The sequence below is a fragment of the Artemia sp. Qi Xiang Cuo genome, chromosome 12 (genome assembly GCF_049724085.1).
Source record: "Artemia sp. Qi Xiang Cuo chromosome 12, ASM4972408v1, whole genome shotgun sequence".
NCBI lineage: Eukaryota > Metazoa > Arthropoda > Branchiopoda > Anostraca > Artemiidae > Artemia > Artemia sp. Qi Xiang Cuo.
In genome coordinates, this window is record NC_142805.1 from 55,685,400 (window position 1) to 55,697,463 (window position 12,064).

The 12,064-nt window shown below is 37.0% G+C and overlaps 1 protein-coding gene across 4 annotated transcripts in view; it reads right to left on the reverse strand.

Moving 5' to 3' along the window:
• LOC148946298 (uncharacterized) overlaps positions 1–12,064 on the reverse strand; it is a 42,547-nt gene that overhangs the window by 15,900 nt on the left and 14,583 nt on the right. Inside the window, exon 1 of one of the 4 annotated variants that reach the window (XM_089098368.1) lies at positions 759–983. The exons of the other annotated variants lie outside the window; for them this stretch is intronic. The gene's annotated coding sequence lies outside the window, so the exon portion shown is untranslated. Of the gene's footprint in view, positions 1–758; positions 984–12,064 lie in introns of those variants that run through there. 4 annotated transcript variants of the gene reach the window in all.

Below are 12,064 nucleotides of genomic sequence, written 5' to 3' on the forward strand. Positions count from 1 at the left end.
GTCTTAGATCAAATGCTTTTAAAAGTTCTTCAATGAAAGGCTTGTTGATGGTTTTAATGATTAAAAAAAAAATATAAAACTCAATAAAGCATGGCAAATAATTTAATGCTCACTTCGAATCAAACCATAGAGCTGATAAAAAGACCATTTTGTAGACAATCTAAAGATGTAGCATATGCATATCCCTGAGTGTAGGAAAATTTATTCACCCTTGTGGCTGATATGTTGATCCTTTATTTACTATTACCAACATAGGACTAATTTTAGTAGTTAACACAAATTGATACTTTTCAAAGTCTATAATTAGCCGTTGCTGCTTGTTCCTACCTGATTTTGTGACGATTGATCCAAAAGAAGATCCAAATAAAAATGAATTGTTAACCTAATAAAAAAAGATGTAAAAAGATTAATCTTGAAAACAAAATAGTTAGCCTCTGCTATTCATATAATGTGGGGTAAATTACCACTTTCCAGGTAACAAGCTCATATTTTAAGTAAAATTTAAGTAGTCTAACAAAAAATTCAAAACTGATAAGTTCTTTCTCTGCTATCTGCCAAAAAGGGAACAACATTTTCCTTAAATAAACAAATTAAAAACAACAAATTAGCCCATTGTCTAGTTTAACAGATACTGAAAATCTAGTTTATTACCCACTTATGGCCAGACCTAAATTGCCTTCAGTTATTTCATTATCTCAAATATTAATTCACCAATATTATCACAATGTCAATTTAACCCTTTTAGTGAACCTACTTACTTGCACTTGCAGCTCACAATCTGATGTGAAACACCCCTCACCCCTCCCAAAACAAATTGTCAGGTCAATACTATTGCTATATTTAATGGCAATAAGCCGTCCTGGCTAAGTGGACGTGCGCTAGGTTGAAAATTCTTCGTCCAAGGGGTACGGGCTCGATCCCTGGCGTGGCCAGTCATTTGGTTTGGGACGCGGGTCAGTGGTGTGACTCAATAAGCTTAGCCAGAGTCGACCCAGCTCTAAATAGGTACCTGGAAAAATCTGGGAAAAGTAAGCAGGAAGGGTGTGCGAAAGCACAGGATTGCTGGCCCCCAGCCCCCCCCCCCCCCATTGCACTGCCTGGCTGACGGGCCACGAAACGAAGATCAGCACCGCTGGTTTGGACCTTAAGGGTCTAGTGCAGTCATACTTATATTTAATGGTTACTATTAATGCAATTGCAACAAACAATTGTATGAGGAAACCAGGATACAACAGCAATGGATGCAATCAAGGAAAAAATATAATAGCATGAAACATACCTAACAAGATATAAAAATTAGATATGCGTGCATTGGTGGGGTGAGGATACAGAGTTATTGCCTCCATCCAACCTTAGATTTTGAAAATTTTCTGATGGTTATTTCAATTAAATAACACCTTTACTTTGTACTTTGATTGAAAAGAACAAAATTCCATGAAGAAAACTTTTGTGAATAGATGCCCCTGATTACACATTTGGGTAGCTTCCTCAACAAACTCATCATTAACATGATGAAAAAAAAATTCAAAATTGCAAGTTTTATTATATTCATGAGAAGAATGATTTGAATCTAGCAGCAAAAACCACAAACCAGAATCAATTTCCGCCAGCATTCTGGATTTGATTCCCATGCCAATTATTGTCTTTGCAGAAATATTGATCTAGCAGCTTTTTACTACTTACAAATAATAGAAATTAAGTATAGATAACAAAGCTTTCCTTTCCAGCTAAACAAAAAAGGTCTCTAGTTTTTTCGAGGAATAGGAAATGATTTTAAAGTGAATAACAGTATTTTTTTACACCACCCCCCCCGTCCTCCTAATGTGGAAACATATACCCCAGATTACTGATATTTTTTGTATTTTTTATAGGGTTACTCTTTTCTTATTATTATTTGAAAAAAAAACAAAGAAACAAATATATATATATATATATATATATAAAAAAAATAGAAATTAAGTATAGATAACAAAGCTTTCCTTTCCAGCTCAACAAAAAAGGTCTCTAAATGAAGACGATGAAAGCAAAAGAAAAAATCCAACGAATATTTCGCCCCGTATGCAACAAGGCATTTTTAGCATAGAAAAAAAACTTGAAATTAAAAAAACATTTATATAACCAAAATAAACTAACATAAAGTATAAGATATACAATTACTTACGCATACAATAGGTAGCTTCCTTCATGAAACTACAAAAGTAACTGGATTAAAAAAATTTAAATAACAAATGAACTGGATTATATTATTGCAACATCATTTTATGCAAAGCTTTTGATACAGCCAGTCGTTTAGGTTTTTTACTTGAACTAATCCCTAGCACATTTTGCAAATGTATTTTTGAATATGGGTTCATTTTTTAAAATAATAACATAAATAGGATCAATATTCATATTCCCAATATTTCTATTAATTGCTAAACCTGCGAAAATATGTTTTTTTTTATTTCTAATGCTTCCACAATTCTGGCTAATTTCTTTTCGTATTCTATAGAAATATCCACTATTCAGTGTTTTCGTCTGTCTCTCTGTTTCTGGGGTAGGCTCATGGACGATATTTTTGGGATCTTGGATTGGAGTCCTTAAATTTGTTTCTTGACCCTTTAAACAGGTTCGACAAAAATACTAAATTTACACTAGTGCTGGAAAAAACAAAAAAGGCTACCCTTTTTAGATATTCTGTTGATAAATAGCGATAATGGTTTACTTTTTTCGATTTATTGAAAACCAGTTCCAGTTCCAAAAGTTTATATCAGGGTATATGAACTACCAATTAGTCCTTTCACCCCTTTGACTCTCCAAAAAGTATCATCTGATATTCAGAAATCCATCGTCGTCCTCTGTAATCAAGTCTTCTTATCATTAGAAAAAACCAATCATCCCAATTAAAATTCTTAATTCTATTGATGGGATGTGGGAAGTGCAGGTACTTAATAAGCCGGCCGGTAACAATACGGTTATTAACACTCACTCCCGCTCTCTTCTGCACTTTCCAAAACAATTGACGAGCAACCTCTTTCTTTTTAAAGACATCATTTTGCAATAATAAATACTAATCAATTAGACTATTTAAAATTAATCAAAAAAAAACTTTTTGCACAAAATAAGTTTTTCAAAAAAAACAAAGAACTCCATTAAACCAAAAATGAACAAAAATAGAATCAAATAATCTACAAAGCATATAGCTACCACAAATCAGTATCAATAAATAAATGAAACCCAAAACAAACAGAAATTAAAATAAGTCAAAATCAAACGAGCAGAAATTAATCTGAGCAGGGTTGTAAACCCTATGCTTTCAAAAAGCCAGAATATAATTTGTACTTTACTGAAAAAATTCAAATGAATTTACTCAAAAAAATGTGCGTTGTCAGTTTATTATACATATGCTGATATTTATTCCTTAAAATCTTAATTAAGTTTTGTTTTCTTAAAGTTATAAGTGAAAACATTTAAAAGAATTTTCTACAACAGTTTCTACAACAAGACTTTCTATAAAAAAAACCTTATATGCCCCAGGGTATAACTTACAACCCTTGCCCTAAGGGCTCTGACAGGGTTATTATTCTAAATGACCTAATTTCCAGAACTTTTAACTAAGTTGAACAAATTGAATATCTCGAAATTTTGATTGCATGTATTTTAGGAAATCGTGAGTGTCAAGAGGGGTTAGTGGCCCTACAATGACTTTCAACTAATAAAAAGGGCACTAGCCCTTCCAATTTTCAATCGAATGAACCCTTTTTGAAGTTTTACGACAACGCTTTCTATAAAAATTCTTATATACCCCCAGGGCCTAACTTGTCCTAAGGCCTCTGACGGGGCTGTCTTTGAGGATGGCATATAAGGTTTTTTATTGAAAGCAGTGTTGTAGAAACCTTGAACAAAATGGCTATCTCAAAATTTTCCAAAAAACAGACCCGTTAGAACCAGAAATACCCCACACTATTACAGTCCAAGTGAAAATAACAATAACAGGAACAGAAACCAGACAAAAAATCTCATACACAGCAAAGGGCGTCTGAACAGGCCTCCCCAAAACACTATGCTCCCAAAGACAATCAAAGTTATCACCACAGCCGCAAACCAGCCTCCAACACTTTCCTCTGAAAATTAAGTGCTGTATGACCAGGGCCGTATCCAGGGGGGGGGCTACCCTGTTTTAACCCCCCACCCCTCGAAACTTTTGACCAAGTCGAAAATTAGTCAAAGAAATACCTGTAAAGACAAAACCTTAAAAAATATACTCCCACACTAAATCCTATTGCATTTTGTGGATAAACGGTTGTGCAATTGCTTATGCAATTACTAATTGTGTTCGTAATTTAATATCCCATTAATCCTAATTTACTATGCAAGGTCAGGTGAACATGGGGTTACCTGATTGTCAATTAGGTGACCCCATGTTTACCTGACCTTGCATAGTAAATTAAGATTAATGGGCACTTGAGGTAAATGTTATAAGAGGAGGGTGCAAGATTGTCAGTTCAATTTCGGACTTAGATAAGAGAAGAGCGACTTTCAACATGAAGAGGAAGTGTGATATTACGTCGTTTTTCGCACCCAAGCGGACCAGGGATGTTTCTGACAGTGGCGTTAGCGAGACGTCTGCAGAGCATTCATCTACACCTGTAGACCTGGAGGGCATTGGAGCCATCATTGAGGCTTTTGAAGAACACACACTGGAACCAACCACGACACAACCTGCACCAACCCAGTATTTGTTGTCATTTGCGAATGACATCGGTCGTTTTGTCAACAAATCATCCAGTCTCGATGCAAATTCTGAACTGTGCTTGCTGAAGAGCCCTTGGACTCCAGGTTTCTCTACATTTTTCCAAAATCCGAAAAACGGAAGCTGAAGTTTTAGTTAACTTGGCTTGCTCGTATCAGTTGGTTGTCCTAGTCTCCATCTGAGGACACTACTTTTTGCAGATTTTGCGTTCTGTTCTCGTCAGAGACAGCTGGCAAAGGTTGCCACCAGTGCTTGGGGAATCTAGTCACCAAACCATTCAGGAACTGGAAGGATGCAATAGAGTGCTTCACAGCTCACCAACAAGCACATTTTCATAGAAACTGCACCATATCAGCTGAAAGCTTCATTTCTGTCTCAGAGAAAAGGCAGGACAATATCGTGCACCAACTAGCCGCGGCAAGGAAAGAGAAGGTTCAAGAAAATCGCCAGAAGTTGCGACCAGTAATATTGTTGAGAAGGTAATATTTTGTGGGCAGCAACAGCTTGCCCTTCGTGGTACCAACGATTCCTGTCCCATTTCGGTCTTGGATCCAGAACTTTCTCGCAATGATGGCAACTTCTGAGCACTACTGCGGCTGAGGGCAAGACACGGTGACAATGTTCTGAAGAACCATCTTCTTTCCGCAGCCGGAAATGCTACATATCTTTCTTCCATCATCCAGAATGGTATTATCGCCGCATCCAGGGAGCTTCTTCAGCAGTCTATTGTGGAAAGAGTAAACGCAAGTCCATGCTTTTGATGATGTGCTTTTGATTTTGTGCTTGCTGATGAAACGGTGGATGTTTTGAATACTGAGCAGCTGTCTGTTTGTGTCTGCTACACTTTCAAAGGGAACCTGCATGGGGACTTCCTTGGTTATACCCCCAGTTTCTGATTTGACTGGGCAAGGTCTGGTTTCATCAATCCTGCAATTTCTCGAAAGCCCTGGTCTTAATCTGAACAAGATGGTTGGTCAGGGATATGATGGTGCAGCAGTAATAAGTGGGCATCTTAGGTGTGTCCAGGCCATTATACGCGAAAAGTATCTGAAGGCACTTTATGTCTATTATAGTGTGCACAGTCTCAACTTGGTCATCTCTTCTGTATGCTCTATTCCAGCGTTTAAGCATTTCTGCAGTATCTTGTCACAAGTCTTCAGTTTTTACCATACTTCCCCACTCAGGACAAAGAATTTAAAAGAGAAGATCAATGAAATACTACCAGATTCGAGGAAACATACATTAACCAGACACTGCAAAACAAACCAAGATTCAGTTGTGCATTTCCTTGAGCTGTACTGACCAATCCTGCAATCCCTGGAAGCTCTTGAAGAGAACAAAAATGCAGAAACGTCTGCAAAAGCAGCGCAGTTGCTGGACACAATGAACCAGTGGCAATTTGTTGTGTGTCTCCATGTGGTCAAAGAGCTTTTCTGCCTTACACCTCCACTTTGCAAGACTCTTCAGTCAGTTGACTGTGATTTGGCAGCTGCATGAAGGCACGTGGAAACTGTCCTTTCAAAAACAGAGGAAATGCGAGGAAATATTGCTACTGCTTTAACGTCTATTTTCGACAAAACTCAGCGTTTTGCCAGCAACTCAAGACTGGAGATGATTCGTCCAAGGACAAGAGGTGGCCGGAGTAGGCATGCAGAAAATCCAGACCTTCTCAACCACTATAGAACCTTGCTCTTTATTCCCTTCCTGGACCACTTCACTTCCAAGCTGAAATAACAATTTGAGCTTCACCAGAAACTGCTGTCAAATCTCAGCATCCTTTCTCCTGCCAAAATTGTTTCTGTTGATCTGAAGGCATTAAAGCTGGAGTCAATGAGGTCATACAGTATGACCTCATTGCAAGAGTTGAAAATTCTGTAAGACAAACATCCTGGGAAATTTCACTGTTAAGATCTAAATTAGCCAAAAAACCAAGCTTTGAACAAATGCACCAGTATTTTGAGAGTACATTCCTGGATTTAAACTCAAAAGTAAAGAGCTTGGAAGAAAGGCATGCTCAGACAGCTCAAAATACAAATGAATTCTGAAAAGTAGTCAGAGAAGAAGCCTTTTGTCTGCAAGAAACCTAATGCAGAAAAATGAAAAATGAAATATTGTGGTGAAAAATCTGCCAGAAACTGACCCTTCAGAAGACATTAGCAAAGTTAAAGAAGTAATTCAAGACAATCTACAGCTTCCAGTGCCAACAGTTGTGAAGGCCATATGACTTGGAGAAAAAGGAAGAAATTCTGCAAACACTAATACCAGAAATTATCCACTTCTCATCCAGCTCCCTGAGTCAGATTTAGACTTGAAAAGGCAAATTGTTCAGGCCTCATATGAAAAGAGAAAATGTCTCCAAACATTCTTCCAAACTGACATCCCTAGCTTACAAAAGCCTGCTGCGGGACTTCAGACCCACTCTACCAGCACAGAAGACAGTACCACCCAAACACCTCAAACAAGGACTCTAACCCAAGACAGTAGGTAAAAAAACAAAAAAATGAACAACTGACATAACAAAGACTATGAGCAGCTGCTCTGAATATGACAATGGACTTCAAAGCCCAGCAGACAAATTTGACTCTCAAAATAAGGCTACTGACAACACCAGGAAGCATGCCTGGAAAAATAAGAGTATTAACCCAAAATTGACACTTATGTACACAAATGCTGACCAGCTACTAAAAAAACTCAGTAAAGTACAGGCATTGTCACTACAGCGCCAGCCATCAGTAATATGTATTGCAGAAGTCAAACTCAAAAGAAATATAACAATCCAGGATAGTGAGATCTTTATTCATGGCAACCAACTTGCAACAACCAACATAAAAAAACTGGTCAGGGGTGTGCAATTTATATGAAAGATGGTCTTGAATACCAGCAAACTGCAGACACATTAGACCATAATATTAAAGGACTTGGGACAATCTTTACAGAGCTCAATCTATGCACCTCAATCATAGTCATTGGATGCATATAGCCTATAGATCACCCTCTTGATCAGCAGTAGATAAGTATGAGTCACTACAGCACCTGAACAAGATACTGAATGCTGTGGCACTAACCAGAAAACATTATACCATGCTGGCGATTTTAACTTCCCTGAAATCATTTGGTAACTACAATACTCACTAACACACCTATTTATGTCACTCCTTGAAGAAAACTTTTTCTCACAACTGATCATAGAACCCACTAGATGCAGAGCCAATGAAAAAGAAAATATCCTGGACCTCACTGTCACTTGTAGCCCAGAAACTGTAGATAGTCACCATACTTCCTCCACTAGATAAAAGTGAACATGTAATACTTCCTGTTAATTTGACCCTCAACCATAGCCATCTCCACTATCATCAGAGGGAAAGAACTGAACAAACTTAATAATTCTAAACTTAAAGAAATGACCCTACAAATAGAGGAATGACCCTACTATCCTGCAAATGGGAGAAACTTGCAACACAAAATTTGAACTCTTTTGTGATATTCTAACCTGCTGTGCAGAAAAGAAAAAGCTTCCACATACAAAGACACTGCCACACATGGACTCAAAGCTTAAAACACTGAATAATATCAAAAAATGAAAATTTAACAAACTAAAGGAACTCCAAAAACATGATATGGAAATAGAATCAACTAAAAAAGAATACAACCGAGCAAGGAACAAGGTGAGAGAAGCAACTAGACAAGTCAAAAAAGAGGAAAATTGCTTGTGATGCAAAATCAGCAACTAAGAAATTCTAGAAACACAAAATACAAAGCTGACTACAAGGAGAGAAATCCCTACCCTCATAAACAAAGATGGCTCATCTGCAAGTTCTCAATCTGAAAGGGCCAATGCTTTCAATGATTTTTTAGCTGTTTTTAAGCAAAAGCAAGCAGACCCTGAACCATCCCACGAAACAAACGACTTGAAAGTCTTAATCACAAAAGGAAGAAATCAAACTACAACTTCAGGAACTTCAACCAGACAAATCCAAAGGCCCAGACAGAACGAAGGCGCTATGGCTAAAAGAGAGTGTAGAATATATTATTGAACCTTTGCTAGAAATCTTTCAAAGCTCTATAGACAAAGGTGCAAAACCATGAAGATGGTCCAAAGCAATTGTTGTTCCCATCCACAAGAAAGGTGAACAATCAAAAGCAGAAAACTACCAACCTCTGTGCCTGACATCACTAGTCAGTAAATTTTTTGAAGGGTGCATAAGAATTAGGATATTGAACCATGCATTACAGAGCAATATGATAAGTCCTCACCAATATGGGTTCCTACCAAACAAAAGTTGTACAATGCAATTATTAGAAACTTTCAACAATTGGACACAAGGCCTGGAAGAGGGTCACATCATCCTGACAGTACTATTTGATGTTGAAAAAGCTTTTGAACACATATACCATGCAAAGGGGCAGAGTGACAGAACAAGGGCACCTAACACTCCCCCGCTGCTGTTTGTCCCTGTGTCCTCCTTCCAAATCAAGAACAAATTATAAACGAATTGTTTACTAGAATCCTCAGTTCCGTCATGACTAGACCCCGAAGCCGCGCCGAAAATCGGCGGCGCGCCGCCGAAAAAAAAACGGCGGCGCGCCGCCGCGCGTGCATCCGCGCGCTGACGCCGCCGCTGATTCTCTCGGCGGCGGCCTCCCTAATACGCCGCTATTTTTTTTCTCTTCTTTGGTTATCAATATCGACCTCTGGGCTTCAACAGTCATCCTGGTTAATCTGTTTCTTAAAAATAAATACTGTCATCTTGGGCTCGCCATGTATATTGGTTCATAGGAAGGAGAAAAAGAAATTTTTCTTTAAATAAAAATTCTACCTTCCACTTTAAAATTCTGTTCATTTTTCTTTCTAATTTTTCGATGAAAAGAAGTAGGTAAAAGAGCATTAGGCAATTCAGGATGTTGTCATAGGCAGCGCAATCGAGATGTCTAAGTAAAGAACAATGTTGGCACAATGTATTATTTATTTTTTTTTGTTTTTTTGTTTTCCATACCAGGGCAATTCGTATCGAAGGAGTTGTCGTAGAAACTTAAAAAAGGGCTCATTCGATTGGAAATTAGAATAACTAGTGCTCTTTTTAATAGTCGAAAGTGATTGAAAGGCAGCTAACACCCCTTTCACGCCCACCCTTTCCCCAAACACATCCAATCAAAATTTTAAGATAGCCATTTTGTTCAGAGTAACTGATTTCCAGAGAGAAAATATGTTATTTGAGGAGGTTACTTCCCCACAACCCTTAGGGCAAGGGTTTTGTAGTTATGTCCTGGAGGTATATAAAAACGATGTTGGCAAAATTTATTATTTATAATTTTTCCTTTAGAACGGGGCATTTTATATCGAAGAAGCTTTTTTAGAAACTTTGAAAAGGGCTAATTCAAATAGTCATTGTATTGGAGTATGCCTTTTTTAATATTCGAAAATTATTGGAAGGCAACTAAAAACCCTTCCACGCCTACCATTTCCCGAAACATACACAATCAAAATTTTGAGATAGCCATTTTGTTTGACGTGGCTGAAAGTTCTGGAAATTAGGTCTTAGAGGATGACAATCACCCTCACAGCCCTTTTGGAAAGGGTTGTAATTTATGCCCGGGAGGCATATAAGGTGTTTATAGAAAGTGTTGTCGTAGAAACTCAAAAAGGGATCATTAGTTTGGAAATCGAAAAGCCTAATGCCCTTTTTAATAATCGAAAGTGATTGGAATGCTTGATATTTTTATAGTAGAGATCGATGTGGGTATATTGTATCATTTTTTTGTTGTTGTTTTTGTTTAGACAAGGGCACTTTGTATGAAAGGAGTTGTCGTAGAAACGTTGAAAAGGGCTCATTCGATTAAAAATAAAAAGGAATGATGCTGTTTTTAATAATTGAAAATAATTGAAGGGAAACTAATCGCCCACCCCAGCCCCACCCCCAAATTTGCGTTATGTTTAAAAAGTAAATGTTGCCTTAAGATTAAATAAAAATGCACTGTGTTTATGCTAATTCCCAATAAAGCATCTCAGCAGTATTCAAAGAACGACTGAGGGTATTATGTTCAAACTTTCAGGGCTTTTTCTGCTCTTAAAATTTGACCAAATCAAAATAGCGTAAGTGTATCCAAGCTATCAAAGAAAGTAAACAGATTTTTTTGCGAATGGTATCAAGTTTTCCATTTCAGGTCAACTAGAGGAGGTATGAAACTAAATTAAACACTATTATATGTGTCCAGATTTTTATAAGGGTCTATGTTGTTAAATTTTGCTGAAAATTGTTTTCCAGCATACAAATAGCAGGCCAAACTATAAATTCTTACAAAAACAAAAAGATTTAAAGTATGATTTTCTTTTTCCCTGAAAAGACTATGTCAATATAAAACGAACAGAAAATAATTAAAAAAAACTGTTTCCAAAAAATAAATTTTTTCAAAGAAAAGTAAAGAACTCCATTAAACCAAAAATGAGCAAAAAAAAAATCAAATAATCTACCAAGCGTGAAACGACCGTAAATCATCATCAATAGATATTTGAAACCCAAAACGAACAGAAATTACAATAAATAAACAAGTCAAACTCAAAACACGGAGGAATTAACACAAGTTGGGCTCAAAGCCCCTATGAGCACTCAAAGCCAAAAAAAAGCTTTTACTTCACTGACAAAAATACAAATGAATATGCATTGTCAGTTCAATATACATATACTGATATTTAGTAATCAAAATGTTAATATTATTTAATTTATTAAAGTTATAAAAGTAAAAACATTTATTTTTTTTTAGTAAAGTGAAAATTTTGTTGTGAACTTGGGAAAACATAGGGGGTTTTGAGCCCAACTTATGATAATTTCTGCACGTTTTGAGTTTGACTCAGTTATATATTGTTATTTTGTTCGTTTTAGGTTTCATTTATTTATCGATGCTGATTTGCGGTAGTTTCCCGCTTGGTAGATTATCTAGAGCTAGAATAGAAATATATCTATAGAAATGAATTACATTTTTTTGCACAGTTAGCAGAGCACACTGAAGTTGAAGTAGCCTTAAACTTTGACTTGAAACGTTATATATTGACCACTTCTTTCAGAAAAGGATTTCGGAGGGTTATTCCGTGTTGATAAGAAAAGAGGATAAAGGTGCAGTTTAGTTCCTCCTGTAGTGTAGTGCGCAGGAGCCCTATGGTGAAGGTGCAGGTTTGTTCTCCCTTATAAAACAACTTATTTCAGCAGATACAAAGAAGAAGCCCATTTGCGGCATTCTGTGGGACCCCAAGGTCCAGTAGGCTACTAGTATCAGATCCCGCGAGTGGCAGTTTACGCTCGTCAAGTTCTGGCTGTACCGGCCACAAGTGCCCCAGCT